Source organism: Microcaecilia unicolor, chromosome 2 (assembly GCF_901765095.1).
Source record: "Microcaecilia unicolor chromosome 2, aMicUni1.1, whole genome shotgun sequence".
In the NCBI taxonomy this organism is placed as follows: Eukaryota; Metazoa; Chordata; class Amphibia; order Gymnophiona; family Siphonopidae; genus Microcaecilia; species Microcaecilia unicolor.
The window spans coordinates 31,513,315-31,539,462 of record NC_044032.1 but is presented as its reverse complement, the minus strand read 5'-3'; the positions used below and the strand labels follow the sequence as shown (position 1 = coordinate 31,539,462).

Sequence of the window (26,148 nt, the reverse complement as noted above, 5' to 3'; positions counted from 1 at the left end):
ATCCGGTTAGGCGCCAATATTCAGCACCTAACTGGAAAAGCTTAGTGGTCAAATAGGACCGCATATATACTTGTCCTATCTTTAACCGCTAAAAAGTTATCTGGTTAGTGCAAATATCGGCATAGCTGGATAACTAGTTTAGCTGTCGATACATATTATTTTGTTGTGACTGTAGCTGCTCTTTGGCGACCCCTGGAGGCTGCCTCCCTAAGTGACTGCCTAGTCAGTGAGCTTCACTTTTTTTCAAGCAGGGGTCACGCTGGCAAAAAGACTTCAGAGTGAGAGCCTATGCCCAGTGCCTGGTCAATGAAATAAAGGAAGGTCCCCCTGCAATGATTCATCCAGGCTGGCTGTCCAAGCGTACTCAGCTAAACACGGGTACTTCCCGAAACTCACTGTTAGCCCATCTTGTCTTCCCAACACACATTCTCCTTGAAATCTCTACACACTGTGAATTTGCATGTGTAAATATCAACTTTCTAAAATGGATTTTACACTTGTATGTAATATACATATAAATTGCGAATAAACCTTCTAAATTTTTACTACTGCCTTTTAGGTCAAGATGGATTCATAGAAACATTACGGCAGATAAAGGCCAAATGGCCCATCCAGTCTGCCCATCCTCTGTAACCCCCAACTCTTCCTTTTCCTAAGCGATCCCACATGCTTATCCCACGCCTTTTTAAATTCTGACACAGTCCTTGACTCCACAACCTCTACCGGGAGGCCATTCCTCGCCTCCACCACCCTTTCCGTGAAATAATATTTGCTTAGATTACTCCTAAGCCTATTCTCTCTTAACTTCATCGTATGCTCCGTCGTTCCAGAGTTTTCCTTCAGTTGAAAAAGGCTCACTTGAAGGAGTAGCCTAGTGGTTAGTGCAGTGGACTTTGATCCTGGGAAACTGAGTTCGATTCCCACTGCAGCTCCTTGTGACTCTGAGCAAGTCACTTAACCCTCCATTGGCCCTGGTACAAAATAAGTACCTGAATATATGTAAACCGCTTTGAATGTAGTTGCAAAAACCTCAGAAAGGCGGTATATCAAGTCCTATTTCCCTTTCCCTATTTGAGATTCTACATGGAATGTTGCTGTTGCTACTATCTGAGATTCTGGAATGTTGTTACTATTTGAAGATTCTACATGGAATGTTGCTACTATTGGAGATTCTACATGGAATGTTGCTCGTGGAGCAGTAGCCTAGTGGTTAGTTCAGTGGACTTTGATCCTGGGATACTGGGCTTGATTCCCACTGCAGCTCCTTGTGACTCTGGGTAAGTCACTTAACCCTCCATTGCCCCTGGTACAAAATAAGTACCTGAATATATGTAAACCGCTTTGAATGTAGTTGCAAAAACCTCAGAAAAGCGATATATCAAGTCCCATTTCCCTTCCCTACATTAATGCTAGGACAAGAACTCTGAGATACCACGAGAAGAAGCAAATAAAAGGAGAAAGTGGGAAATTGAAATGAGGGCAATCTAGTCCATGGTCAGTTTCCCACGTTCCTCTTTTATATGTTTCTTACTCCCATCTGTAGACCACTTGGTACATCTTGTTTCCCAGAATACATTGAGAGGGGATTAGAAAACCCAAGGATTGGACGTGAAGTTAGGATAAAAACATTACTGGTTGTGTTGCAGTTAGGGGCTAGTCGTGCACCCATTGCCCATCCCTCTGGCTCAGTCACATAGGAGAATAAAGTTCAGCTCTCGTGTGCATGTAGTTCTGCTGTCACACAGCTTAAAGTTCTGCGTTGTCTCATGAAAAGTCCTGGCCAGCAGGGCCGCCGAGAGGGGGGGACAGGGGGGACAAAATTCCCCGGGCCTCCGGGGGGGGGCCTGGCGCCGCCGCAGTCCGGCCCACCCGCCCTCCGTCGCTCCCTGGTATTGGATTTAAGCGCCTCACCTTCGAAGGCGCAGCAAGCAGTGGCAGACCACTCCTTCCTTCCGTGTCCCGCCCTCGCCTGACGTAACCCGCGAGGGCGGGACATGGAAGGAAGGAGTGGTCTGCCGCTGCTTGCTGCGCCTTCGAAGGTGAGGCGCTTAAGGTCTGTGCGAGGGCCCAGTGGCGGGTGGAGGGGGTCCCAGCAACCTCGGGTGGGGGGGGCCCGGGGGCGGCCCTGTCCCGGGCCTGGTCCAGTCTCTCGGCGGCCCTGCTGGCCAGCACACCTTAAAACAGAAGTTGCAAACCCAAGACTGATCTAACTTACAGAGGTAACCTGGGTGAGTCTGTAAGCAGACATTAACCTGCCAGAGAAAGCTTTTGTAGCACTGGAAAAAGCCGCAGAATGCCAGTCATAAGACAATCAGAGAGGCCTGTGTCATTCACAGTGCACAGTTTCTAGCTGAAATGAGGGGGAAAAATTGGTTTGAGTTTTATTCTTCACATCCTGACCACCATCTCAACCTACATTAGAAGGAATAAAAGTGCAATAGTCTTCATCTTGACAGCAGCAATAAGGAAAATTGCAATGAAATGATTTCGTTCCTGGTAGAGAATTCAAGTCGTGCAGTCAGTCCAGAGCACTGTAAAAGAAAAAGTCCAAGAGAGTGAGCGATGCAGGACGTGAACGCAAGTAAGAATGGCTTCAACCACTACTGTGGCTTACATAGTCTTGTTAACATAATCAAAGCGGTTTACATATTATGATAAATAATGATGATGACGTCCTCGACTGCCGTCGCTTCCCCTCCTTAGGAAGGAAATCGTGTGCAAATGAGGTAACAGCAAGCAGCTCATTTGCATGCAATTTCCTTCATGCATGCCTGTTCCTTTCCGGATCGGTAAGGAGGGGCTTTTTCCATTCAGTTAGTGGGACCAGTGCACTACGAATGCTGGCTCCTCCCATAACCAAATGGCTTGGATTTGGTCATATCTGAGATGGGCATCCTTGGTTTCCATTATCGCCAAAAACCGGGGGCGACCCATCTCTAAGGTCGACCTAAATTTCGTGATTTGGGTGTCCCCGACCGTATTATCGAAACGATAGATGGACGTCCATCTTATTTCGATAATACGGTTTGTACCACCCCTTTATGGGGCCGTCCTTAGAGATGGGCGCCCCCGTTCCATTATCCCCCTCTCTGTCACCTATGAACCTTAATGCAATATAACTCTATATTTCTCATTCCGGAAATGGCGATCGCCATTACAGAACAATGTAAGCCACACTGAGCCTGAAAATAGGTGGGAAAATGTGGGATACAAATGCAATAAATAAATACATGATAAATTGGTCTTATATCCTGCTAATTCTTTGCAGTTCAAAGCGAGTTACACGTCACAAGAGACCAGAAACAGTCATCTGGGAAATACCAAAAAAAAAAAAGTACAACCTGATCAAACTTATGAATGTAAAATATTTATGAAACAAATGAGTTTTCATTCTTATTTGAAAATCAAAATATGAATGAAAAGAAAGAAAACTTCCTGCAAAATCCTTCCGAAACCTAGCTACCTGAAAGGCCAGACAGTTCAAATAATTGTAATCTTTTCTTCCCCTTCGCCGCAGGGAAGGAATAACCAACATCACCTTTACGTCTTGTTCTCTGAACCTCAAAATAATTGAAAGTGATCATGTGGAGGGGCATAATCGAACGTCGCGATGTATTTTGGCGGCGGCGCAACAGCTGGCCGGAACCGTATTATCGAAAAAGATGGCTGGCCATCTTTTTTTCGATAATACGGTTTAGCCCGGCCAAATGCCAGAGTTCGCTGGGTTTGAGATCAACGGTTTTGTTTTTCAGCGATAATGGAAAAAAAATGCCGGCCATCTCAAACCCGGCGAAATCCAAGGCATTTGGTCATGGGAGGAGCCAGCATTTGTAGTGCACTGGTCCCCCTGACATGCCAGGACACCAACCGGGCACCCTAGGGGGCATTTCTAAAAAAATTTTAAAATACCAAAAAAGCTCCCAGGTGCATAGCTCCCTTACCTTGGGTGCTGAGCCCCCCAAATCCCCCCCGAACCCACTCCCCACAACTCTACACCATTTCCATAGCCCTTATGGGTGAAGGGGGGCACCTACATGTGGGTACAGTGGGTTTGGAGGGCTTAACATTTTCCACCACAAGTGTAACAGGTGGGGGGGGGGGGGGGGGTTGGTCCTGGGTCTGCCTGCCTGAAGTGCACTGCACCCATTAAAAACTGCTCCAGGCTGGTAAAAAAAAGTTTTGATTGTATTTTTTTAGTGTGGGAGAGGGTTAGTGACCACTGGGGGAGTACAGGGAGATCATCCCCCATTCCCTCCGGTGGTTATCTGGTCAGTTGGGGCACCTTTTTGAGGCTTGGTCGTGAAAATAAAAGGACCAAGTAAACCCGGCAAAATACTGCTTAACGCCGCTTTTTTTTTTCCATTATCCGCGAAAGCCAGCCATCTGGTAGCCACGCCCATGCCTGCCCATGTCCCGCCGTCACTACGCCGCCGACACGCCCCCTTGAACGTTCGCCGGTGAGGCGATGGGAAAGCGGTGATGCTGTCAAAAAAGCCGCTTTCGATTATACCGATTTCGCCGCTTTTGAGAGATTGCCGGCCATCTCCCGATTTATGTCGGGAAATGGCCGGCGATCACTTTCGAAAATAAGCCTGATAGGTAGTCAGGCACTAAACCATACAAGATCTTATAAAGGAAACAAGCCAATTTTAAAAATATTCTGACCTCAGTACAGTTGCTTATTTTGTACCTGGAGCAATAGAGAGTTAAGTGACTTGCCCAGAGTAGCAAGGAGCTGCAGTGGGAATTGAACCCAGTTCCCCAGGATTTAGGCCGCTCTTCCACTCACGCTCACGTGAGGGCTTAGGCAGTGGTTGGTGATGTCAAACTCCCATTAATAAATGGTTCTGTACAAGCATAACACTACTACTACTATTTATCATTTCTATAGCGCTACAAGGCATACGCAGCGCTGTACACCATACATGAAAAGACAATCCCTGCTCAAAGAGCTTACAATCTAGATAAGACAGGAGACAGACAGAACAATTAAGGGTAGGGAAATAAAGAGGTGAGGATAAAGGATAGGGCAAGTGTGCAGTGGTTAGGAGTATAAATATCAGCCATAGGGGCACTTTTACTAAGGCATGCCGAAAAGTGGCCTGTGCTGGTGTAGGCGCATGTTCTGGACACGTGCAGGTCAATTTTTCAGCACGCCTGGAAAAAAAGGCATTTTTATTTTTGCTGGCCGAAAACGGGCGTGCAGCAAAATTAAAACCAGCGCGTGTCCGTTTTCAGCCTGAGACCTTACCACCACCCGTTGGCTTAGCGGCAAGGTGTCACGCGCTAACCGGGCAGTAAGCAGGCATCGCGCGTAAACTGCTGATTACCGCCGGGTAAGCGCCGTGCAGTAGAAAATAGAAAATATTTTCTACCGACTGTTTTGGATGTGTGTCAAAAATGGAATTACCGCCCAGGGCCTGCGGTAGCCAGGTAGTAGTTCCAATTTGGCGTGCATTAGATGCTTACTTTATTTTTGTCTATTAGATTGTAAGCTTTTTGAGCAGGGACTGTCTTTCTTCTATGTTTGTGCAGCGCTGCGTACGCCTTGTAGCGCTATAGAAATGCTAAATAGTAGTAGTAGTAGTAGTACTATGCGCCTCAGTAAAAGGGCCCCAAATTTAAGCGCAAAACTGGAATTCTGCAAAGGGCACTCTTTACGGCTCTCCCTTTATAGAATACTAGTAAAAAAGGCCCGTTTCTAACACAAATGAAACGGGCGCTAGCAAGGTTTTCCTCAGATTGTGTATGTTTGAGAGAGTGTATGTGAGAGACAGTGTGTGAGAGTGAGAGAGAGAAAGACATTGACTGTGAGAGAGAGTGTGTGTGTGACAGAGATACCTCCCCCTCTCCCTCCCTCTCTGTGGTGTCAGCCCCCCCCCCCCCCCCCCCCCCCCCCCCCCTCTCTGGTGTCTGAGCATTACTGTGCAGGATGCTGAGCTCTGGCTGTGCTTCAAGGAACTGACCAATCCTATTTAACAGAATGCACCTCCAACATTCTGAAGCCGAGAAACCTCGTGTGGTTGGTCACTTCTGCTTGTGACGAACCCGGAAGTACGTGATGTCAATTCAGGAGATGGATACAGAGAGCAGGAATGCCTCAGCCATGCAGTCGGCTTCAGAATGTTGGAGGTGCGTTTTATTATATAGAACTAGTTTAGCATGAATCTCGCACCTAACTGTGGGCACCAGTGGCATAGCTATGGGGGGCCACGGGGGCCTGGGCCCCTGGTTTGGCTGGCAGGGGTCCCCAACCCCCGCCAGCTGAAGCCTTCATCCAGCACTGGTCTCCGGCATTGCCGCATTGCCTGCCCTGCTGTCTCTTCCCCTCATGGTCCGGCGCGCTCGTTTTAGTGAAACTGAGCATGCACGTATGCTTGATTTTATTAAAACAAGCATGCTGGACGTGAGGGGAAGAGACAGCAGGGCAGGCAGTGTGGCAGCGCCGAAGACCAGCACTGGACGAAGGCTTCAGCTGCCGGGGGTTGGGGACCCCCGCCAGGCAAGGTATGTACAGTGGCAGCAGTGGGTGGGGAGTGACAGGGCAGCGGTGGGTGAAAAGGCGGGGCGGCGGACCAAAATGTGCCCCCCCCCCACACACTTTGTGTTCTGGCTCCCTCCCACCTAGAGGTCTGGCTACGCCCCTGGTGTGCACCTTATGGACCAAAATGATAAAGGGGATGGAACTCCTCCCCTATGAGGAAAGCCTAAAGAGGTTAGGGATCTTCAGCTTGGAAAGAGACAGCTGAAAGGGGATATGATTGAGATCTACAAAATCCTGAGTGGTGGGGTGGAACGGGTGGAGGTGAATCAGTTTTTCTCACATTCAAAAAGTACAAAGACCAGGGGACACTCAATGAAATCGCATAGAAATACCTTTACAACAAATAGGAGGAAATATTTTTTCACTCAAAGATTAGTTATGCTCTGGAACTCGCTGCCAGGGGATGTGGTAAGAGTGGTTAGCGTATCTGGGTTTTAAGAAAAGCTATATGAGGGCAGACCGACGGTTCATCTACCCCAGTATCCTGCTTCTAACAGTGGTCAATCCAGGCCACAATTACCTGGCAGAATCCCAAACAGTGGCAAGATTTCTTGCCACCAATCTCAGAGACAGTGGTGCCTTCCTCCATTTCTGTCTCAATAGCAGACTATGGACTTTTCCTCCAGGAACGTTTCCAAACCTTTTTAAAACTCAGATACGTTAACCACTGTTATAACATCCCCTAGTAACGAGTTCCAGAGCTTAACTATTCGCTGAGTGAAAAAATATTTCCTCCTATTTGTTTTAAAAGTATTATCGTGTAACTTCATTGAGTGTTCCCTAGTCTTAGTACTTTATGAAAGAACAAACAATTGATTCACATAACAACGTAAGAATATTTACCAGTTCTACACCATTCAGGATTTTGTAGACCTCTGTCGTATCTCCCTTCAGCCATCTCTTTTCCAAGCTGAAGAGCCCTAACCTCTTAAGGTTGTCCTCATGTGAGAAGATTTTCATCCCCTTAATCATTCTGATTACCCTTCTTTGATGCTGGACCCATGGAAGGGGGAAAGGAAAGAGAGAGAGAGATGCCAAACTGCAGAGGGAAGGGACCAGAGACAATGCACGAGAGGAGGGTCCTTCAGTATGTGAGCTGGTGAAGGTAGACAAATGCATGTATCACAGGCCTAATGCATGTCACTTGGTATGTCTGTAAAACTACATGTCTTCTTGTCACCACGTGTATTTTTACACACACTGGGGCAATTCTATAACTGGGTGCCTGGCAAAGCCTATTCTGTAAAGAATAGTAGAGCGACCAAAATGATAAAGGGGATGGAATTTCGTATGAGGAAAGGCTAAAGAGGTTAGGGCTCTTCAGCATGGAAAAGAGACGGATGAGGGCAGATATGATTGAGGACTACAAAATCCTGAGTGGTGTAGAACGAGTAGAATTAAATCGATGATTTACTCGTTGCAATAGTACAAAGACTAGGGGACACTCGAGGAAGTTACATCATGGAAATACTTTTAAAAGAAATAGGAGGAAATATTTTTACTCAACGAATAGTTAAGCTCTGGAACTCTTTGCTGGAGGAAGTGGTAGCAGTTAGTGTATCTGGGTTTAAAAAAGGTTTGTACAAATTCCTGGAGGAAAAGTCTATAGTCTGCTATTGAGACAGACATGGGAAGCAACTGCTTGTCCTGGGATTTGTAGTATGGAGAGTTGCCATGATTTGGGTTTCTGCCAGGCACATGTGACCTGGCTTGGCCACTGTTGGAAACAGGATACTGGGCTAGATGAACCACTGGTCTGACCCAGTATGGCTACTCTTATGTTCTTAATAGATGCCTAAACGTCAAAGACTAGTGTGTGAGTTCCACCTATGCACCATCTGTCCACCCACGTGTCCACCTACCTGTAAAATATGCCCTAGGTAAAATACGCATCTATTTACAGAATAGTGTTTTCACAGTAATGTGGCACATACCTGTGTATACGCACACATACATGTATATATGCTATTAGTCTAATGAAATACATTCATAATTGACACACATGTATGCATGCACTTTATAGAATTGCCCTGATTATCTCGAGGTAACTTTATAAAGGTTCTTTTTCACATGTAAAAAAGCTTTTCTGGTGAAAAAAATTCCTTTATAAAATTACTCCTAATGCCCCAAACCTGTCCTGAGGGAACCCCAGCCGGTCATGTCTTCAGCATATCCACAGTGAATATGCTTCACTGCCTTCTTGGTATGCATATCGATCTCATGCATATTCGTTATGGGTATCCTGAAAAGCCGACTGGCTGGGGTTCCCCCAGGACAGGTTTGGGAATCAGTTACCTAGGGCCCCTTTTACTAAGCCGCATGGACACCTATGCACGCCGAACACCTGCCAAATTGGAGTTACCGCCCGGTTACCACGCGGCCCTTGCGGTAATTTCAATTTTGACGCGCATCTGAAAAATATATTTTTATTTTCTGGCGGGTATAACGGACGCGCACAGGTCATTACCGCCCAGATTCTTTACCGCTAGGTCTACGGCTGGTGGTAAGTTCTCAGACCCAAAATAGACGTGCAGCAATTTGGGCAAAAAAACCCCAAGATGCCCTTTTTATAGGCGCGCTGAAAAATGGATCAGCGCACGCCCAAAACCCGCGTCTACATTACCGCAAGCCATTTTTCAGCATGCCTTTGTAAAAGGACCCCCCTAGTGAGCAGAGGATGCCATGTTACCATAACTGAGTATTTTTACTGCTTTAACTGCCTAGTGCTCATGTTTGATCCAGGGGTGTAGCTACTACGGGGCCACGGGAGCATAGGCCCCCCCGTAGATTTGGCCCTGGACACCCCTGTCGATGACCCTCTCAACCCCCCCTCCTGCTGCCAACCCGCCGGCTGCTACCTTTGCTGGCAGGGACCCCAACCTCCGCCAGCCGAAGTCTTTTTCCTTCGTTTTGTTTCTGAGTACAACGTGCAGGACGTCAGACTCACAGAAACAGAACGAAGCCCTGCAGATCGCAAGGCTTCGTTCTGTTTCTGTGAACGAAGGAAGAAGAGGACTTCTGTTGGCGGGGGTTGGGGTCTCCCGCCAGCAAAGGTAGGCGGCGACGGCGTGCAGGCAGGCGGGGGGGGTCGAGAGGGTCGTTGGCAGGGGGGGTCAAAGTTGTTGGTGGTGGTGGTGGTGGTGCTGGCGGCGGCGAGGGGTGTCGGCAATGGTGGGGGGGTGTCGGCAATGGCAGCGTGGTGGGTCAGCGGCGCCAGGGGGGGAGCTAAAATGTGCCCCCTCACCTTGGGCTCTGGACCCCCCTCCCGCCGAAGTCTGGCTACGCCCCTGGTTTGATCTATTCTTACTGTACACCGCCTTGAGTGAATTCCTTCAAAAAGGTGGTAAATAAATCCTAATAAATAAATAAAATAAGTCGCCAATATTCTTTCTATTTAGTGTAGTGGGTAAGGCAGCAACTGCCTTTTATCAGAATAATCAAATTTGAGGGAATGATTCGTGTTAGCAGGCACATCTGTCTGAGGCCAAAGCAGAACCAAGACTCTGCTTTTAATAAATGTTTCTTCATTACATTTGGCTGAAAATACAGTCTGGAGAGAGACGGATGGTAATGGGTCGAGCAAAGTGAAGGATAAGCTTGGAGAATTAGCAGTTTGGAAATGTGCTAGGCTCAATTCAGCCTTATGGGCTGAGATCCTCATTTCATTTGCAAGACAGAGAATCTGCCAGCGACATTTCTCCTACCTGTCAAGTTCCATCTGCAAGAAAACGAAACTATTTTCTGTTGTTGTTTTAGGGTGGGAGATGAGGAGGATCTGTTATTTTTAAGAAGAAGCAAGAGGGGCACCACAATAGCAAAAGTTAACTGTGGTGTTTCAATAGACAGATGGCTGAACAGAAAAGTAGATTAGTGAAATAAGACATTGCAAATTACTAGTCATCATATAATTAAATACCGTGTTTCCCCGAAAATAGGACATCCTCCGAAAATAAGACCTCGTAGAGGTCTTGCTGCAATTTGAAAATATAAGGCCTCCCCCGAAAATAAGACCTAGCAGGGGAGGCCTTATTTTTCGGGGAAACATCGGGGTCACCCCCCCTCCCCCACCCGAGATCGCCGGCTCCCCCCTCGATCGGCGGCTCCCCCGCCCTCAGTCGCTCCCGGAACTAACCTCTTAAACGCTTCCTTTCACCTTCGCACTCGCTGCAAGCAGCAGGGCAGGCCACTCCTTCCTTCCGTGTCCCGCCCTCGTCTGACGTTACGTTACGTCAGGCGAGGGCGGGACACGGAAGGAAGGCGGCGAGTGCGAAGATGAGTGGTGAAAGGAAGCGTTTAAGAGGTTAGTTCCGGGAGCGACTGAGGGCGGGGGGAGCCGGCGATCTTGGGTCGGGGGGGGGGCGACCCGATGTTTCCCCGAAAAATAAGGCCTCCCCTGAAAATCAGACCTAGCGGGTCTTGGGGAGCAAAAATTAATATAAGACAGTGTCTTATTTTCGGGGAAACACGGTATATGCTAGGGACATTGCAGCTGGAAAGATTATAAGTACTGTGTATATATATTGCATGGACAATAGACATTCAGACAGTGGCATAGCTACGTGGGGCCACGGGGGCCTGGGCCCTCGTAAATTTGGCCCTGGACCCCCCTACCGACGACCCTTTCGACCCCCCCCCTCCCGCCGCCAACCCGCCGTCGCCTACCTTTGCTAGCAGGGGACCCCAACCCCCGCCAGCCGAGGTCCTCTTCTTCCGGCGCAAGGCTTCATTCTGTTTCTGTGGGTCTGACGTCCTGCACGTACACTAACCCCCTCCCACCCTCAAAAAAACATCTTTAAAAATATTTTGTACCAGCCTCTATGCCAGCCTCAGATGTCATACTCAGGTCCATAGACAGCGGTATATAGGTCACTGGAGCAGTTTTAATGGGTGCAGTGCACTTCAGACAGGCAGACCCCGCCCCATCCCCCCTACCTGTTACATTTGTGGAGGAAACAGCGAGCCCTCCAAAACCCACCAGAAACCCACTGTATCCACATCTAGGTGCCCCCCCTTCACCCGTAAGGGCTATGGTAGTGGTGTACAGTTGTAGGGAGAGGGTTTTGGGGGGGGGGTTCTGGGGGGCTCAGCACACAAGGTAAGGGAGCTATGTTCCTGGTAGCAATTTATGAAGTCCACTGCAGTGCCCCCTAGGGTGCCCGGTTGGTGTCCTGGCATGTCAGGGGGACCAGTGCACTACAAATGCTGGCTCCTCCCACAACTAAATGGCTTGCACTTGGTCGTTTTTGACATGGATGTCCTTGGTTTCGAAAATCGCCGAAAATCAGAAACGTCCATGTCTAGGGACGTACAAATCTTGGGATGGCGAAATTTACGGATTTGGATGTCCCTGACAGTATTTTCAAAATGAAAGATGGACGTCCATCTCGTTTCGAAAATACGGGTTTCCCTGCCCATGGATTTGGACGTTTTGCAAGGACGTCCAAATTGCAACTAGGACGTCCCTTTCGAAAATGTCCCTCCACATCTTTTTTGAGATGCGGCGACCAGAATTGAACACAATATTCAAAGTGGCTTGATTCCTTCTAAACAAGATTCCTGTGTGTTTATCCCAAGGGCGTATCTGCGTGGGGCCACAGGGGCCTGGGCCCCCGCAGATTTCGCCCTGCCCCCCCCCCCCCCCCCCCGCCGTCAACCCTCCCCCGCTGCTTACTTTTGCTGGCGGGGGGCCCCAACCCCCGCCAGCCGAGGTCCGACCCGAAGTCTTCATATTTCGTCTTCTTCCGACTCCTCCGTGGCCATGCTGTAAGTAACGCTGCTGATTCGTTGAATCCAGTTCGGAGTCTGACGTCGGGGGGGGGGAGGCAAAATGTGCCCCCCTCTCTGGCTCTGACCCACCCTACCGCCGGATTCCAGATACGCCCCTGGTTATCCTACACATTTTTGAATTCGATTACAGTTTTCATCTCTACCACCTTCCGCGGGAGAGCATTCCACCGCCCTCTCAGTGAGAAAATACTTCCTGACATTATTCCTGAGTCGGCCCCCCTTCAACCTCAATTCATGTCCTCTAGTTTAAGTGCAACCTCCCTTTTACTTATCTCTTGTAATTATGCTCGGTGAAGACCATGGAAGGCAGTTCCAGAGACACTGTCCATAATCATTATGTTGCAAAATGTACAAGCACCATAGTTTTAAATTGTGAAAGACAAGATGAAAGTATTACATCAATCCTTTATCAAAACAAAAATACTTTTATGGGGTGTTTATTGAGTCCGTTGTAGAAATACGTCATACATCTTTGAAAGTAAAAGTCCCTTCAAATGAGTTTTTCTGAATTGTTGGATAGATCCCCTTCCCTCCTCTTCCAGTGTTGGTACCGAGAGTGTATCGCTTCCATAAATAAATGCTCTTTGATGACTAGATGATCAATAGTGCACCAACCACGCTACACTGCAGGAGAAAACATGGCGGCATCTGTGACAGACACTGTTCCTGCTCCAGTTAGCTTTTTGTTTTGTTACATTTGTACCCCACACTTTCCCACTCAAGGCAGGCTCAATGCGGCTTACATGGGACAATGGAGGATTAAGTGACTTGCCCAGAGTCACAAGGAGCTGCCTGTGCCTGAAGTGGGAATCGAACTCAGTTCCTCAGGACCAAAGGCCACCACCCTAACCACTAGGCCACTCCTCCACTGTTGCTACTATTTGAGATTCTACATGGAATGTTGCTATTCCACTGGCAACATTCCATGTAGAAGTCGGCCCTTGCAGATCACCAATGTGGCCGCGCAGGCTTCTGCTTCTGTGAGTCTGACGTCCTGCACGTACGTGCAGGACGTCAGACTCACAGAAACAGAAGCCTGCGCAGCCTTCTACATGGAATGTTGCTAGTGGAATAGCAACATTCCATGTAGAATCTCCAATAGTAGCAACATTCCATGTAGAATCTCCAATAGTATCTATTTTATTTTGGTTACATTTGTACCCTGCGCTTTCCCACTCATGGCAGGCTCAATGCGGCTTTCATGGGGCAATGGAGGGTTAAGTGACTTGCCCAGAGTCACAAGGAGCTGCCTGTGCCTGAAGTGGGAATCGAACTCAGTTTCATTTGGAATGCAAAAATTCCAAATCAAATCAATAGCCTTGTAAAGACAACTCAAAGTGAAAGTGATGAAGACGATCACATTTGTATCCCACATCATCCCAATCAAGCTCAGGTTCAATGTGGCTTACATTTAAGGAAAACAACAAAAATATATCAGATTGTTATATGATGTTTACCAGCAGAGGGAGTAGCACCAAAGCTGTGGCAAAATTGAGGACAGAGCATGGTGGTGAGGGGTAACAGACAGAAGAAGTGAAAGGGAGTGACATACTTGGTAGAAAAGTAGAATAAGTGAAAGGGAGAGACCTGCTTAGTAGGAGAGTAGAGCATGTGAACATTGGAGGAGGAGAGGGAGTGTCAAAATTGAGCATATAAATTACATCTGCCAAATGTAACGGAGTGTTGAAGAGCAAAAATCTCAAACTAGGCAGACTGGATGGACAGTTGCCCTTTCTTTGTCGTTTACTATAAAGAAATAAAGGTTAATAACGAACAAAAAGAGGAGAATATAAAGTGATAGTCCAATAAAAAGGTATCGTTCTATATTGTTTATTAACCATTATACATTTGTAAACTCGGGCACACCTCCAGCTCAGCTTCACCCCGGTGTTTCACTCCACCTCACTCCCGAAACTAGGGGTCACACAAACAGAATGTTTCTTGAGCTGGGCGCAAGCCGGGGCTGGAATAAATCCGGTAGACTGAGGGTACTCTTGCAATTTGCCTGGGGCATAAGACAAGAGCCATAACAGAGAGAGCATTTACAGAGTCGATCTGATCCATCCCATGGAACACAGGCGTCCTTTTACTAAGCCACGTTAAAAAGTGGCCTGCGGTAGCGTGGGCACGTGTTTTGGGCGCGTGCTGGGCCATTTTTTTACCACGGCTGGGGAAAAAGGGCTTTTTGTAACGGGCCGGGAAATGGGCGTGCACTGCAATTAAAACTAGCGTGTGCCTATTTACAGCCTGAGCCCTTACCGCCACCCAGGGGCGTAGCCAGGCCTGGCCGGGAGGGGAGCGCAGAGCCCGAGGTGGGGGGCACTGTTTAGCTGTCCCCCCGAGCCGCCGCCACATTGGACCCCCCTGCCGACCTGCCGACAACCCCCTTGAACCCCCCCTCCCGCCACCAACCCTCCCCCGCCACCGCATCAGATACCTTGTTTGCTGGCGGGGGTCCCCGAACCCCGCCAGCCGAAGAGAGTCTTCTTCAGCGCCGGAGTAGCGCCTTCGTTCAACGAAGTTCCTGGTGCGATCAGCTGTTTCGACACCTTACATCATGCACGGGGCTACATGCACGGTGCAGGATGTAAGGCGTCGAAACAGCTGATTGCACCAGGAACTTCGTTGAACGAAGGCGCTACTCTGGCGCTGAAGAAGACTCTCTTCGGCTGGCGGGGTTCGGGGACCCCCGCCAGCAAACAAGGTATCTGATGCGGCGGCGGGGCGGGCGGCAATGGCTGAGGAGGGTTGGTGGCGGGAGGGGGGTTCAAAGGGATCGTCGGCAGGGGGCCAGGGCCAAATCTACGGGGGCCCAGGCCCCCTCAGGCCCCACATAGCTACGCCAATGTCGCCACCCATTGACTTACTACTACTACTTCTACTTAGCATTTCTATAGCGCTGCCAGGGTTACGCAGCGCTGTACAAGTTTAAACATGGGGAAGGACAGTCCCTGCTCAAGAGAGCTTACAATCTAAAAGGGTACACACGCTACCTGTGCAATAACCATTAACCATGCAGCGTGCATCAACCGCTGATTACCGCCTGGGACACCTGCGCACACACCCACGGTAGAAAATAGGAAATGATTTTCTACCATGGGATTTGGCGCACACCAGACTCAGAATTACTGCCGGGTTCACACACACTAGTCAGGTGGTAGTGTTGATTTGGCACATGCTAACCCACACATTAGCCTTCCCACGCCTTAGTAAAAGGAGCCCATAGTTATTGAACCTTGAATTTTGCTGCTGAGGTTGGTGTTTAAACAGCAGGCCGCCTTTTTTTTTAATTTATAATTTTTATCATTTACATTCACATTTATCACATAAACGTATACAGAAAAACAGAAAAATATAATAAAGAAAAAGATTTTTTTCCCTTCTAAGCAGAAAAAAAAAATTCCCATATGATTGCCCACAAATTACGAGGACCCAAGATTAGGAAAAAAAGGAAAAAAGAAAAACCAATCTAGTTAATCTTATATTAACACTAGTAAAAAAGGCCCGTTTCCAAAACCAATGAAACAGGCGCTAGCATGTGGCTTTTTTTGTGTGTGTGTGTGTGTGTGTGTGTGTATGTGTCACAGAGTTATTGTGTTTGTGTGTGTGTGTGAGTGTGTGAGGGTGGGGTGTGTGTGCAGGTTGTTGATGTGTGTCTTTTTTTTTTTATTTGTTTTTTGGGTGGGGGGTTAGGGGATGTGCTGTGCTGGCAAAGTGGGATGGATTGGTGTGTGGCTTTGAGGGTGTGTTTCTGTTGTATTGTGTGTGTGTGGTTTTGTCTGTCAAGGAGGTTTGTGGAGGGGGGTCTTTCTGCACTCTTCAGTACCGGTATTAGGCATTTAAAAATTTCTTCCCCCCCCCCCCCCCTTCCGGTCTATTTTTGCACATACCCACAGCAGGAATATTCTTCTCTCGTTCAAGTGGTGGTTCTGTGCTCTCCGTGCTGCACAGATAATGAGCCATTCTGCTGGGAAATGCTCCTCCCTTATTGTCACGTAGTTTCCTCTGATAGGTCCGTCTTAAGTTGCCTAGCATTGCCTGGGAACGGTTTTGTGATGGTCCTTTGTGTTTCAGAACGTTGAGCGTGTTTTTTCTGATTGGTCCGTCATGTGAGGGCGGGGCTGAGAGACATGGAGGCATATTTTCAAAGCACTTTGGGAGGCTAAGTTCCATAGGTTTCTATGGAACTTTGGGAGGCTAAGTGCTTTGAAAATATGCCTCATGGTCAGTGTTGTGGCTTCACCACCATGAACTGACGAACCCTTCACGGAGTGACTGAGTGACTTCAGAACGTTGTCTTCAGAACGTTGAGGGTGAGTTTTATTATAGTAGATACTCTGAGGGAGGAAGGTTAATCAGTGATTGCAGCCGGTTCAGTGTGAACTAAGGGAACCTGCTGCAGAGGAATCTTCATCCGTTCCTTAAGTTCAATAAACTCTTGTAGTTTCTTAGGATCAAAAAACAGGTAATTATTAGAATCCAAAGAAATTAAACATTTACAAGGGAATCTAACTAGAAAGGACCCACCCAGGGCAAGGACTCTTGGCTTAAAAACCAAGAGTTCACGCCTCCTAGCTTGCGACTCCCTTGATATATCTGGAAATATAAGCAGCCGCCTTTTATACGATTTTTTTTTCCAGGATAAAGTCTTTCTGAACATGGATGTGTAGCCCCCCCTCACCGTTACAAAAAGTTTACAGGGAATAACCATGCCAATGAAATTATTTCCGATGCTAAAACAAGAGGGCTGCCTTACATAACACAAAACCGCTCACTAGCGCTGGAGCTATGCTGATTCAGTAACTTTATTACTACTTACTCAGGGCTTTTTTTTGAGGGGGTACTTGGGGGGGTACTGAGTACCGGCACCTTTTCCATTGTCTGCTAAAATTGACCCGTGGTCCCCGAGTTTTAATGAAATAGCTCAGGCTCTACACACCAATGCTGCCTTGTCATAGATTCTGTGACTGGTTGCAGGGGGCCTGGCTACTGTAGGGTGTGTCCCTCAGTGATCACCCCACCCCAAAGGGTGGCCCTGGCATTTGAGTACCGGCACCTTTTTCACTAGACAAAATAACACCAAGAACTATAGATTGAGAATGACCATGGATTCTACAACATTTTAGTGGGAAACTCTACACTAAAGATGTGATTATGGTCACAAAATGAAAGAAGGCTCTTAGTGGCAGTGGGATTGGTTGAGAAGTTCAGTCTAAGTAATTGCAGTCTGCAGATGATTATATTTGTGTTGCTGTATTAAACATTTTAGTTTTAATCAGGGCTTTTTTTGAGGGGGTACTTGGGGGTACTGAGTACCGGCACCTTTTCCATTGTCTGCTAAAATTGACCCATGGACTCCAAGTTTTAATGAACGAGCTCAGGCTCTACACACCGATTCTGCCTTGGCATAGATTCTGTGACTGGTTGCAGGGGGCCTGGCTATTGTAGGGTGGGTCCCTCAGTGATCACCCCACCCATGAAGGGTGGCCTGGCATTTGAGTACCGGCACCTTTTTTGCTGGTAAAACGCACTGGATAAAGGGACCCACGTGTGGGTGATCAGGCCTTTGTGACATCACTGATGAGGTTGGCTGTTATCCATTGGTGGAATGAGGCATTATGACATCACATTATCAAAAGTGAGCCAAGTATAGAACAATCAAGCTAATTACAAGTTAACAGTAAAATAACATGTCTTAACAATAGCTTATGTTGATAAGCCCCCTAAATGAAAAAGAAATGCCTGTAGAAATCAAAATCACTGCTACATGTGATAAAAGCAGGGCTTTTTTTGAGGGGGTACTTGGGGGTACTGAGTACTGGCACCTTTTCCATTGTCTGCTAAAATTGACCCATGGTCCCCGAGTTTTAATGAAAGAGCTCAGGCCCTACACACCAATTTTGCCTTGTCATAGATTCTGTGACTGGTTGAAGGGGCCTGGCTAGTGTGGGGTGGGTTCCTCAGCGATTACCCCACCCCTGAAGGTTGGCCAGGCATTTCAGTACCGGCACCTTTTCACTAGAAAAAATGCACTGCTACTGCTATAACTACTACTAATCGTTTCTATAGTGCTACTAGACGTTCGCAGTGCTGTGCACATTATGGACCAAATTCTATATACGGCGCCTAAACAGTCTGCACAGAATTAAGCGTATTCTATATGATTTAGGTTTGGTGTATAGAATAGGCTTAGTCAATACCGTAGTGCCTAAATCTACACACTTCCATTGACGCCAATAAAAACCTGGTATAAATGCATGTACGTAGATTTAGACGCATTGACCCGCATTCTGTAATTACATGTGGAAATTTTGGGATGCCCACGAAACGCCCATCAATAGGCCCATAAACACATTTATTTTGAAATGTGCGCTTTGCAATTTAGGCGCAGTTCTTTATAGGATACGCTTGGCGATTTCCATGCATAAATTATAATTACTGCTAATTAGTACTCATTATTGCTTGTTAAGTGCTGTTAAAAATGCAGATTACCTTGTTACGCCAATTAAGCTACGTATGTATCTCAGTACAGGACCTAGGTGCCATATATAGAATCCAGGAGTATATGTGGGTACTTTCTGTGCCCCTAGAGGGCTCCCAACTGAGTTTCTTGTTGCTGGGGCAATGGAGGGTTAAATGACTTGCCCAGGGTCACAAGGAGCTACAGTGGGAATCAAAGACAGGTTGCCAAGATCAAAGCCCGCTGCACTAACCATTAGGCCACTCCTCTCTTCTATATGTGTCACCCACTCTTAGGAGACAGTCTTTATGTACGAAGAGTTGGCTATGAAATATTATAGGTATAAGAATATTCATTGATGTCATGCTGTTACCCAGAGGTCAATGTGGAATCTCTTAGCAAATAGTGAATGGGTTTCTATTGTTGTTCACTGTTAACTATGTGTCCATGACATTGTCTTGCTGTTAGGCCTCCTCCATTGTCCTGTGTTTCTCCCCTTCGTTCTTTTTATTTATTTGTCTAGCGTTTATTTATTTATTTATTATTTAATATAGAATTTCATAAGAGCTTTTTGACTGGTGCTGTGTCTTGGTGCATTGTTTTATAACTTCTTTATCAATTGACTTGACTTTTTCCTCCCCCCCCCCCACCCCTCCCTTTTTCGAAAAGCAAATGACATAAACAGTTACGAGAAAAGATATGATAAAAGAAGCACAAATAAAACAAGAAAAGAAGGAACAAACCAAAAATCTTTTCTTCTTTTGTCATTCAATCAAATTTCCAACCCTAAGCTGAGCCAGTCATAAGCACCACCGTCTCGCGCTGAGCTAGGAATAAAAGTTCACCCAATGACGCGAGAGTGGAGAAAAGAGTCCCCCCTCAGTCCGTAAGTTCAATCAACTAGAAGTTGAACGTGTGAAATGAAGGCGTCATGTAACGAGTTAACGAATTGGTTGCATGACCCTGCCGTCTAGTTTTGTGGTGGAGGTGCCGTGGTTGAAACATTTTTCTTGGATGTTGTATCAGTTTATGATTGGCCAGTCATGATCACTTGTATTTTTTTAATCTTTGCACTGCCGCAGTTATTGGGGTGGTATTTTTGGTTCTATGCCATGGCTAATTTCTTTCTTTTTCTGTTTTGTTTTTCTTTGTTTTATCTTATCTTAAACTGCTTAAGGTACTTTATTTCCGCTCTGTTTTTGATTTCCTGTCCAGCGTTTCTGTTTTCTTGTTTTTATGCTCCTTCAACATCATGTACAAGAGAAAGAAAGAAAAAACAAAGATGGCTGATTCTTAATCAAAACTGGGATTCTATCATATTTTAAAACGCCCTGAAAAACAAGAGGAACTTACAAAAAAAAACAAAAAAAAACAAGGCTAAAAGAAAAAAAACATGGGTTGGTTATTTGAAACGATTGTGACTTTGTTTTTGTTTCATTATGGAAAACAGGGTCCCTTTTTCAATTGCCAGGTTTTGGGGGATCTCAAATCATTCTCCAATGTTAGAGAAAAAAAAAACAAAATATGAATATAACATTTAAAGTAAAACAATAAATAAACACCTAAATTCAAAAATAGAACGATAAAGAAAATAATGGCAGCAAAAAAATTAGCTTTTATTAATACAATTAAAACTTTTTTTTAACACTGAACTAAAGAAATAAATACATATATATATATGTATATCTATGTATCCTTAAAGATGCATTGGGTGGGTTTTGGTTTACAACTGAAAAAGGGTCCTTGGCAAGTGTTTGGTTTCTATCTTTATTTAGTGTTGTAATTGTTTAAACTGCTGTGTATGGTTTGCTGTTTGTCAAAAAACCAACAGTGTTGGAACCTGCCAGCATGAATTAATATCCCGCATGATGCGTCATCCACTGACAGAGTGGGATCTTTGCAGCACTGGCATTCCTTCATGTAATAAATCACCTGCAGTTACAAGAAGAGCCTGTTTGCTAGGGAGAGATAAGATGGGTTCATCTGCTAATCCGTAATGACTAAAATGCTTCCCCCTTCCCCGCCACCCCGTCACCACCAGCTTAAATGTCAGCCCTAGTCAGATTACGATCACACTTGCAATAATAATGACAAATATCTGTCCTTTTATTGTACTTTATTTTAAAAATTAGATCATTTGCACTGCTTCTTGGTTTAATAAAATATTGTTTCCGGCATGTTCTTTAAAAGCTACCGTTGGTCCAAGGATGGTGTCATTAGCATTAGTTCCTCAACCAAGTTCATGAAGAACAATTTCTATAATCAGACATAGCAACAGCATCTCTGCTCACCTCCGTGTCGCTTCACATGTAAGGCATATCCTCCTTTCCCTTAAGAACGTAAGATCATAAGAGTAGCCATACTGGGTCGGACCAATGGTCCATCTAGCCCAGCATCCTGTTTTCCAAACAGTGGCCAAGCCAGATCACAAGTACCTGGCAGCAATGGCGTTCCGACCGTAGCTGACACCCGGGGCGGATCGCCGATGCGCCCCCCCCCCCCGGGCGCAGCGTGACCCCCCCCCCCCCCGGTGAAATGACCCCTCCCCCCCCCCCCCGGCGAAATGACACCCCCCCCCAGGTGCACGCCGCTGGGGGGGTGCCGTGGCGCGCGCCTCTTGCCCTGTTTCAGTCCGATTTCACAATTCGCATGTGTTCATTGCTCCCTCTGAGTCTGCCCCGGAACAGGAAGTAACCTGTTCCGGGGCAGACTCAGAGTGAGCAGTGAACACATGCGAATTGCGAACTCGGAGACAGGGCAACAGGCGCGCGCCGCGGCACCCCCCCCCCCAGCGGAGTGCACCCGGGGCGGACCGCCCCCACCGCCCCCCCCCCCCCCTTGGTACGCCACTGCCTGGCGGGAACCCAAATCATGGCAACAATCCATACTACAAATCCCAGGGCAAGCAGTTGCTTCCCATGTCTGTCTCAATAGCAGACTATGGACTTTTCCTCCAGGAATTTGTCCAAACCTCTTTTAAACCCAGATACGCTAATCATCAGGTTCTCGTCAAAGAGCCACTATCCCATGCCCCGGTCTCCATTAATGTCCCTGCTTCTTCCCTTGTCCCCTTCCATTTAAAGTCCAGAGAAAAAGAAAGAGGCAAAAAATTGTTGCACAAACCCAAGTCCAGCACCAAAGCAAGAATAAAAAGATGGCAATAAGATCACAACAAACAGTTTGAGGGTTGGGTTTTTTTTTACTAAGGCATATTAAGCAGCTAGACTGGGTTTTGCCATTAACACATGGGTTTTAGGGCGTGTTAGACATTAGCATGAGCCACGCTGTTGGTTTTAATGCGCGGTAGACAGTGTGGGTTCATGCTAATGTCTAACACGTGCTAAAACCCACACAGAAAACCCTGCACTAGCTGATTAACATGGGTAAGGCGGGACCTGGGCATGTGTCAGAGGTGTGGCCGGTTGTGACACACTTCTGTCACAACTATTAACAGCATGGCTGTACTTACTTGCCACCTGGAGGACCAGCAGTCCAGTACCACAGCCACTGACCAATGGTTGAGATTTGCATCAGGGGGATAATGCTGCTTGCCGAGCCACCAGTCCAGGTCCCCCAGGTATTCGATACCCCCGCCTTAACCCTCCTGCCACAAGGTCTACCCACCCTCACAATAACACTCCCCCACACCCCAAAAGACTACCTATCTCATTGGTGGTCCAGGGGTCATGGGGGGTCCAGAGGATGTTCAGACAGGAGCAATGCCCATATAAGATTTAGATTTAATAGCTTCTTCTAGCCCGCTCTTATCCAGAGCGGGGTCACAATAAAACCATTCAACAAAAACACTCAAAAGAATCAAATACAGCAATCAAATAGAACAAAAAAAAGCCTTAAACAAAAGAAAGTCTCTGAGCTGTTTCTGGAATGCAGGACCACTGGTTTCACATTTAAATCGTAATGGCAAATTGTTCCACTCAATTGGAAATATTTCCTTATATGGAACTATGACCCCTACCGGTAGTTGTGCAAGACTACTGCTAGGGACACAATTTGGAATGCAGAACAGGACTGGCCAGTAGAAACTGGGCACTGCTCCCTGCCGAACACCCCCTGCAACCCCAAGGACCCCCTGGACCCCTAGTAAACCCCACCAGACCTCCCATGGACTACCAGTGAGGTAGTCCTTTGAGACTCCCACCTTAACTCTTCAGCCATAAGGTCCACCCACCCCCACAATAACAAGCCCCGAAATGTTAAGTAGTAGTAGTAGTAGTCTGAATATCTGGAGGACCCTGCACTGGTGGCCTGGGAGCATCAGGTCACGGCTTTGTGGTCTGATGCTCCCAGACAATAAAATAAGCCCAGCAAAAAGCTGGAGATATGTTAGTCAAGAGGTGTTGAGGCCCTTTAGGTCAGATTAAGAGCCAAATAATACACATTAAGGGGCCCTTTTACTAAGCCGCGTAAGAATCTATGCGCGCCCAATGCTCGCCAAAATGGAGTTGCCGCCCAGCTACCAAGTGGTTCTTGTGGTAATTTCATTTTTGACGCGTGTCCGATAAGTGCTTCTGAAAAATAATGCGTATTGGACACCCGCAATTCATTATTGCCCGGTTACCGCGTGAGACTACCGCTAGGCTGGTGTTAAGGTCTCAGACGCAACATGGACGCATGGCAATTTTTATTTTACCGCACATCCATTTTCGGCAAAAATCTATCAAAAAGGCCTTTTTTTACAGGTGCGCTGAAAAATGGATCGGTTCGCACCCAAAACCCGCGCCTACACTACTGCCAGCCATTTTTCAACACACCTTTGTAAAAGGACCCCTAAGGTCCTTACGTCACTTGATGATTACCCCGTAATTCCCTTTTTTATTCCTGCTTTTGTTCTAGACCCTTTCCATATGGAGTAAAGTATTGAACCGACCAGCTGTGCTTCAGTGGCGTAGCCAAGGGTGGGCCTGGGTGGGCCCAGGCCCATCCACTTTGGGTTCAGGCCCACCCAGTAGCAGCCCATCTATAATGTGGCTGGCAAGGATTCCCAAGCCCCATCAGCTGAAATCTCCCAACAACTGCCCCTCCTGCATACCTTAACCCTTTAGTGTCCAATGTTCCCATCAACCTGTTCCCATATGGCTTATTACGGGAACATTGGACACTAAAGCAGATCTTCGCCTGCAGCGAGCAGCGACTGATACATACTGCTCAAACCGGCCCCACAGCCTTCCCTCTGATGTGTTCCCACCTACGTGGAAACAGGAAGTTACATCAGAGGGAAGGCTGTGGGCCCAACATGAGCAGTGTGTAACAGTTGCAGATCGCTGCCAATGAAAATCTGCTATTTAAAAGGTATGTGGGGGAGGGGGGATGTTTGAGAGAACATATGGCATGCAGACGAGAAAGGGAGAGACCAAATCACTTGTGGGACAAGGCAGAGTTCTTCTGCCCGCCCATCTTGGGCCCAGGCCTACCCAAAATCGGATGTCTAGCTACGCCCCTGCCGTGCTTGAGAGGATAGCATGCAGCTGTAAAGAGCTTTCCCAAATGCTGCTCCATATCAAACCACTAACTATTGCCTTCTCGCCACCTTGCCCCCCCCCCCCTACACGCACACCTGCACATACACAGACCCCGCCCCTTAAGAAATCACAAAAAGACAGGCTAGACGTAGCAGTTTGCTGGTGCATAGCATGAGTGAATGAGTTTTGTGGCCAGCTACAAATGAACCACTCACCTTTTGAATTTTATGTGGGCTAGCCTTTTTTTTTTGTAGAATTCAGAGATGTGAAAAAAAATATCGAATAATACACAGGGGGGTTTCCCACCTCGGAAGAAAGCCAAATGTCCACCAGGCTGCATCGAGTAGCTTGTTTGCAACCTGAGAAAAATTATCATGGGGCAGATATCTGAAAATATTTACCTGCTGATGTGATTCTGGGATTTGGTAGAACTGAGGCCTGTGAAATTTGGCAGACACAAATTTTTCCCTCAAAAATAAAAAAGAAGAAAAACCCCACAGTGCATGCTGTTAGGGATCTCACTGTTAAATGTTGCATTAAAAGAAGCATTGTTGTTACTTCTCTGTTTTAAGCAAAGAGATAGTCAATTCCATCTCTTTTTTTTTTCTCATGGTCGTGACCTGTAACAATTTATAAAATTATTTCCTGTACGTATGAGCCAGGCTGAATTTAAGGGGAAAGCAGGTTTGTGTACTTGACTGAACATTTTTTTACTGGTTTTAATTTTGAATCTTGTTTCCCTTCCCCTTCCATTTTAGGGCAGAAATCGAATGGGGCACATTAAAAAAAATATATATCTACATATATATATATATAAATATATATAATTTATCTGAGCAAGAACTGTTGGATTCAGAGCTTCAACATATCAACAAAACACATGACGGGCCTGAAGACTCTCGTTGATTGCAAGGACTTGCGAACCATTTCTTCAAAGAAAAGCATCACGTCTGGTGAGATATGGAAAGGACAAATTTTTGTTTGAGAACCAGGAGGGCCGAGGTCAACCAGGAGGACCTCGGAAGAGACACCAACATCACTGCAAAGGCTTTTTTTCTTCAAACAGGAAGTGCGAAAAGCTGGATACTGGGACAAGGCGTGCCACCAAGGAGCCCATGGCCACAGTAACCACTGGCAACGGCCGTTATAAGCATCTTATCTGTCATTCCTTAGGTATTTAGGGACCAAAGGACCAAACTTTTTATCGCAGACTTGTAGCTGTATGTAAAATATCGGAAGTTTCTTCCATTTTTCCAGGCCGTTCTTAAAACAGTCTGAGAACAATTATATGAAATATGTAAAAAAAAAAATGCTTACATGCTTTAAAAATGGCAAGATAAATAGATCTTTGATACTTAGGAAGGTTCTTTGGTTACTTTAATTCAAGTGTGAAACTTTCATATGGTTTTTTCTGTATAATATGTATGGACAGAGCTGATAGAATGAATAAGACAGATGCCCAGGATGGGGGGAAAAACACAGAGGAAAAGAAACATTTAAAACAAGAAAAATTGAATGATGGTAGTAGTGAGAAGGTTTGTAAATGCTTCCCATTAAAAAAAAAATCCTAATAGTTGTACAGAATTTAAGAAAAAAAAAGTTTAAAATACTTATATGATAGAGAAGAAAAAAAACTTAGAGCAAAAAAAAGCAAAAAAAAAAATATACATAGAAAATAGCATTGATGCTAAATTAAAAATGTTGTAGAGCTGTAATTTTTTGTAGAGTTTAGACAGCATAAATTCCTATTCTGTGCAGACCGCTGTTGGATGCTCAAACTTACTCAGAAGACAAAACAGACAAACAAACAAAAAAAAAAAAGCTACGGGGCAGCTTTATTAACTGCAAGCATTCCAGCTATTAAACGAAATCTCCAA

The 26,148-nt window shown here is 46.4% G+C and overlaps 1 protein-coding gene across 4 annotated transcripts in view; it reads left to right on the top strand.

Moving 5' to 3' along the window:
• Positions 1–25,826, top strand: part of LOC115462841 (CUGBP Elav-like family member 4) — a 162,304-nt gene extending 136,478 nt beyond the window's left edge. For all 4 annotated transcript variants that reach the window (XM_030192880.1, XM_030192878.1, XM_030192879.1 and 1 more), the window contains exon 8: positions 25,030–25,826. The gene's annotated coding sequence lies outside the window, so the exon portion shown is untranslated. The remainder of the gene's footprint in view (positions 1–25,029) is intronic.
• The last annotated feature ends 322 nt before the right edge of the window (positions 25,827–26,148 follow it).